General features: G+C 35.8%; 1 long non-coding RNA gene across 2 annotated transcripts in view; it reads right to left on the bottom strand.

Annotated features, from left to right (window-relative positions):
• Positions 1–1,123: 1,123 nt before the first annotated feature.
• Positions 1,124–6,000, bottom strand: part of LOC114207410 (uncharacterized) — a 28,889-nt gene continuing 24,012 nt past the window's right edge. The window contains exons 3-5 of one of the 2 annotated variants that reach the window (XR_015769444.1): positions 4,491–4,724; positions 3,405–3,485; positions 1,124–3,099 (exon numbers count right to left, since the gene is read on the bottom strand). This is a non-coding gene — a long non-coding RNA (uncharacterized LOC114207410). Of the gene's footprint in view, positions 3,486–4,490; positions 4,725–6,000 lie in introns of both variants that reach the window. The other variant, XR_003608855.2, reaches the window with a different exon arrangement.

The raw sequence follows: 6,000 nt of genomic DNA, 5'->3' as shown, positions 1-6,000 counted from the left end.
TGCTCCGCATCTAGCCACCCTTATATGTTCTTGAGTGAAGTTTCTGTTCAAATTCTTTTCCTATTGTCTCAGGGGTCTCAAGGCCACCTTCAAGTATGCTAATTTAACAGAAGGATTCACAAGACTCACAACAGGTTTTACTCATGGCTAACATTTCTTACAAAGAAGTATATAGAGCAAGAGCAACAGGAACAAGATATCCATTGGGTGGAGTCCAGAGTGATTAGACACAAGTTTCCACATCCTTTCCTACCTGGAGTCACACAGGATATACTTTTTCTCTGGCTGTGAAGTGCAGGGACATATGTGAAGACTCCGTGTACAGGGAAGCACATTCAAGTCTCAGAGTCCGTTTTTGGAGGGCTGCACACAAAGTTATGATATGCAACTATCTATGGTAACCAAAACTCATGACCCCAACAATGAAATCATGTGCCCATCATCAATCTTTTTTTTTTTTTTAGATTTTATTTATTTGACAGAGAGAGACACAGCAAGAGAGGAAACACAAGCAGGGGGAGTGGGAGAGGGAGAAGCAGGCTTCCTGTTGAGCAGGGAGCCCGATGCAGGGCTTGATTCCAGAACCCTGGGATCATGACCTGAGCCGAAAGCAGATGCTTAACCTACTGAGCCACCCAGGCACCCCGCCCATCATCAGTCTTGATGTTTGTGAAAAGTAATTCTTATAAGACAATATAACATGGTCCTTCGCTCCAGGTGTATACAATAAAATCTTCAATTGTTAGCAGAAAGAACCATCAAATACAACATTCCCAGAGGTTGTACCATGATTAGATGGCTCCAAGCTGTCTTGGAGATATGTGAGGAGTGAGCAATAAGACCTGCTGTGTTAACTCTTTTCTCATACCCATTTTACTATTGGGTTGTTAGTTTACTTATTATTGAATTTTAGGAGTTCTTTTATTTTTTTAAAGATTTTATTTATTTATTTGAGAGAGAGAGAATGAGAGATAGAGAGCACAAGAGGGAAGAGGGTCAGAGGGAGAAGCAGACTCCCTGCTGAGCAGGGAGCCCAATGTGGGACTCGATCCTGGGACTCCAGGATCATGACCTGAGCCGAAGGCAGTCGCTTAACCAACTGAGCCACCCAGGCACCCCAGAATTTTAGGAGTTCTTAATATATTGTGTATACAATCCTTTATCAAATACATCGTTTGTAAAGATTTTTTTCCCCAGTTTTTGGTTTGTCCCTTTATTCTCCTAACAGTGTCTTTTGAATAGTAGAAGTTTTTAATATTGATGAAGTCCAATTTATCAATTTGTTATGTATTGTGTTTTGGGCATAATTTCTAAGAAATTTTTGCAAAACCCAAGATTTTGAATATTTTTTTCCTGTTTCCTTTTAGCATTTTTATAGTTTCAGGTTTTTACATTTTAGGTCTATGATTCATTTTGAGTTAATTTTTGTATATGATTTGACCTGGAGTATTTTAAAGCAAATCTTTGACATCAGATCTTTTCACCCATAAATATTTGGTATGTATCTCTAGCAGATGAGGGAAGTTTCAATAACATAATCCCAATACCTTTATCAAAATTACTTACTAGCATATGGTACTCAATCTGTGTTCAAATTTCCCCTAAATATCTTTTTGTTTGCTTAAGATCCACACAAAATAGGCATATTGCATTATGTTGGCATGTTTCTTAAATTTCCAGTAATCAGTAACAGTCCCCTTATCCAATTTTGCTATGTCATTTTTTTTGTAATAATAATCCAGGTCACTTGTGCCAAGAAATTTCTACATTCTGGATTTGGCTGGTTGTATCTTGGTGATGTTTTTAACATATTGCTCTGCCATTTCTTGATTTTTTAATTTTTGGCATAAAAATTATTAGACATTATATATTTACTCTGTGCTGTGAAAGATGAGTATCTGGTAACATAACTACTCTCTACTTCCCTCTCTCTAATTATCCCTTTAACATCTTTAACAATGAAATAAACATAGAAAATTTTTGAAGAATTAATATGTATGACTATTTGCCTTTTCCCAAGTAATATCTTCATTTAGCCTTGGCTGTACCATAAACTACCATATACTATAATAAACTAGTTTTTGTCCAGTGCAATAACAGTAGGGGAGTGGAGAATAGAGATTTGAGAAATATCTCAGAAGAAGATCTGACAGTATTGAATGAAGGAAGAAGAAGGGAAGGGCTATAGAATTCCTGTTCAGTTTGTGGCTTCAACTGAGTACACGGTGGTGCCACTTAGAATAGAAGAGGATGAATAGGTTTGGGGAAGGGACTGGGGACACGGGAAGAAAATAAATTCAGTTTTTGACATTGAGACATGGGGTACTTTAAACAATCAAGTAGAGACGTGCAATAGACCACTGGAATTATGGATCTGGAGACTAGGAGAGAGATGTGGGCTTGAGGTACAGATTTGAAAGTCATCAGCTTTATGGGTGATAGCTGAAGCCATGGCATGGATAATATTGCCCAGGAAATGTGTAAAGAGTAAGGAAAGAGGAAGATAAAAAGAAAACCCTAAGGAACACCAAGATGTTACAGTATGTGATGAGTACCATAATAAAAACACGTATGAGATACCCTCGTGACTCAAAATAAGATTGATCAACTGGGTGGGGAAAGTTATCATAAAAAGTTTTACTTTGGTTTAGATACTGAAGAATATATCAATGTGTGCCAATGGGATGCGGGGCAGGAAAATAGACAAACCCATCTACTCTATAAGGAAAACAGAGGACTTTAAATGAGAAGTCTTTCAACTATTCTCCACCCTGACACACTCATGTCTAAAGCAGTGTTCCTCAAAGTGTGGTAAACAATTCACTTCGAAAAGAATCACACAGGGGCTTTGTAAAAATGCGTATTATTAGGTTCCACCTTAGACCTACTGAATCAGAATCATTGGGGAGGGAGGCACTGAGGAATCTGCACTTTAAACAACTTCTCTTAAGTGATTCTGAGGCAGATGACTTGTATACAACATTTATCTACAAACTATGGTGTGACCATGGGAACTTTCACCTAAAGTAGAATGGATAAGGTCAAAGAATTGTGATCTTCAAGTTGCTACTCTCTTCTTGCTGGTTTTAGCAGAAAGGCCTAGTGGGAAAATGGGGAACACAGAGGTTTAGTAAGAGTGTAATTGACTCAATCTGTTTTTCTATATTTAGAAGGAAAAATGAACCAGATAAGTTAAGAGCGGTTTTCCTTTGAGCTGGTCCCAAGTCAACCAGGAGGAACATATAGGCACCTTGATGAAAAAGAAACCAACAATTGATTTTGTTGATTGAAAGTGGTCATTAAAACAACAACAACACACTCATGAATTCCCCTAATTTTGTTTTCACTTTTTAGCTGGTTATTTGGCATTTTATACTCAGCTCCTCTTAGTGAATTCATCTTACCTGAAGTCACTAAATGTTTAGCTTTTCATTTAATCAATAATTCCAGGGATAAAAACTTCCATGTTTCCCATAATTTTTATCCTAAAAAGAGGAGATTTCAATTAAGTCATTGTCTATTGTTCAGTCAGAAAATGTTTCTATGTCTTCATAAAAAAGATAACTGTATGTTTGGGAATATATTATTTGAAGTACACAGTGAGATGGATTACTCTTTAGAATTCATCTGTGCCTTTAGGGAATCCCAGGGATGTACTCTCAAACTCTGATAGCCTATGAATATTCTACTATGGCTAGAAATACTATTCTTCTGAGAAACTGGCAAATGGGTTTTGTTACTTTTTCATAGCAGCTATCTACATGGCTCTCCAGAATTGGGTATACCTAGCTAGAAATATGCTAACTAACTTGAAAAGATTGTAACATAATTTATTTTGAGAAAAGCTGTGAATATTTCTATTCATTCTTTGAAATATTTCTAGAAAAAAATCAGATCATAAAACCAATTGCTTCCTTTGAAAAGACCCTGTGATAAAATTAAGTCAATTCTGATTCCAAAATTAAACATGAAGACTGGTAAGATTTCATAAGAGAACAACTCTTCTCTTTGTATATCTACCAATTCCATTTATCATTCATAACTTTCTAAGATACATTTCCTGACTCACATATTATGCTAGTAAGTTTGTAACATACAAGAAACAAATGATAGTTTTATCTAGTTCATTTAGTGATGTGTGTGATATGATAAATGTGGTATCTATTTGATAGTCACACAGATGTTAGAAGATGCTCTAGAAAGTATAGGATGTGATGGGGGAATAAACTGTCACTTATAGTATGATTCCACCCAAGAGCTGAGGAATTATGTTGTTAAAAAAAAAAAAAAAAGAACCATGAGACCTAGAGAGAGGAGAGACAGAATATGGAATTGTCAGTGTGCATGCACATATTTGTAAAGGAAATATACTAGAGAAAAAAATACTGGTCCACAGTAAAGTTATATTTTCTGTACAAAAAAGCCATTAATGTAGTATATATAAATATTCCCATAGGACTATGAGGTCCTTTTCAAAATTCCATACTTACCAAAACAATCTTTTAGTTATTGTATTAGTTGCTAGGGCTGTCATAACAAAGTACCACAGACTGGGTGGTTTCAGTGGAAATTTATTTTCTTGCAATTCTGGAGGTTGGAAGTCTCAGACTGAAGTATTGGCAGGGTTGGTTTCTTCTCAGGCCTCTCTCCTCAGCTTGCAGATGGTTATCTTTTCCCTGTATTTTCACATGGTCTTCCTCTGTGTGTCTCTGTCCTAAAGTTTTCTTATAAGAACATGAGTCATACTGGATTAAAGCATACCCTATTGACCTCATTTTAGCTTAATTACCTCTTTAAAGACTCTATCATCAAATAAAGCCATATTCTGAGATACTAGGGACTTCAACATATAAATTTTATGAGGACACAATTCAGCACATAACATTATTTTAGGTTACCACATAAATTAATACAAAGAAAGGTTCCACATAAATTTAAAACTAATTTTTGGCAAAATCTTGCTGGCTGTGAGGCAAGTACAATAACATGTGTTGAATATTACTACAGAGGAAATGCAATATTGAAGGAGCTAGACCTATGGTGACCCAATCAAGGTAAAAGAAAATATTAAGCCCCAGAATACTGCCTAATTAATACTACTGCATAAGGTATTGGAGCTTAATATTTTTTAAGACTTAATTTATTCGTCTATTTAGTGTATTCCCTAACGTCTTAAAACTTGATACAGATTTTTTTCTTTAGAAAACTTTATACAGTGCTGTGTTTTTATTTGTAGAAAAAAATCAGCTTAAATATGTTCATTTTTTTGTATTAATATGATGGTCATGACTTTGCAGAGTGTGTTATCCAAATTAAAAACCAGTCTTGATAGGCTTTTTTTATCCAAATTAAAAACCAGTCTTGATAGGCTTTTATAAGCTAAGCCATCATTGAACTCAAGGCTACATATAAGAACTCTGAAATTCAGGGGCGCCTGGGTGGCTCAGTTGGTTGAGCGACTGCCTTCGGCTCAGGTCATGGTCCTGGAGTCCCGGGATCGAGTCCCGCATCGGGCTCCCTGCTCGGCGGGGAGTCTGCTTCTCCCTCTGACCCTCTTCCCTCTCGTGCTTTCTATCTCTCATTCTCTCTCTCTCTCTCTCAAATAAATAAATAAAATCTTTAAAAAAAAAAAAAAAAAGAACTCTGAAATTCAAGGACAATTTTAAAAAAGGATACCTGAATTGTTTGCCAAAACTAGAATAACCCCTAATGATATATAAGAACCAGGGTACAAAAGCAGTGAGGTAACCCACCTCATTATCAAGTAAAAACAAATCTCTGCATATACTAGTGAATCTTCATAGAGGTCTCTTTTCTTTTAAGTCTTTTGAAGATGCTATTAGAAGTAGAAGAAGATTTTTGGTCAGCAAATACCACAAAGAAAAAGTCAGAGAATCCTCTTTTGAGTTGTATATTTAAAATGATATGAGTCTAACAAACAAAAAGATTTATGGCATGACAAATGCTAACTTAAGGACAAAGTTATTAAGGGTTGATAAA

This window comes from Eumetopias jubatus, unplaced genomic scaffold (genome assembly GCF_037043125.1).
Source record: "Eumetopias jubatus isolate StellerSeaLion01/CBP00866 unplaced genomic scaffold, mEumJub1_p1.0 scaffold_11, whole genome shotgun sequence".
Taxonomy (NCBI): domain Eukaryota; kingdom Metazoa; phylum Chordata; class Mammalia; order Carnivora; family Otariidae; genus Eumetopias; species Eumetopias jubatus.
This window is presented reverse-complemented; position numbering and strand designations above follow the sequence as displayed.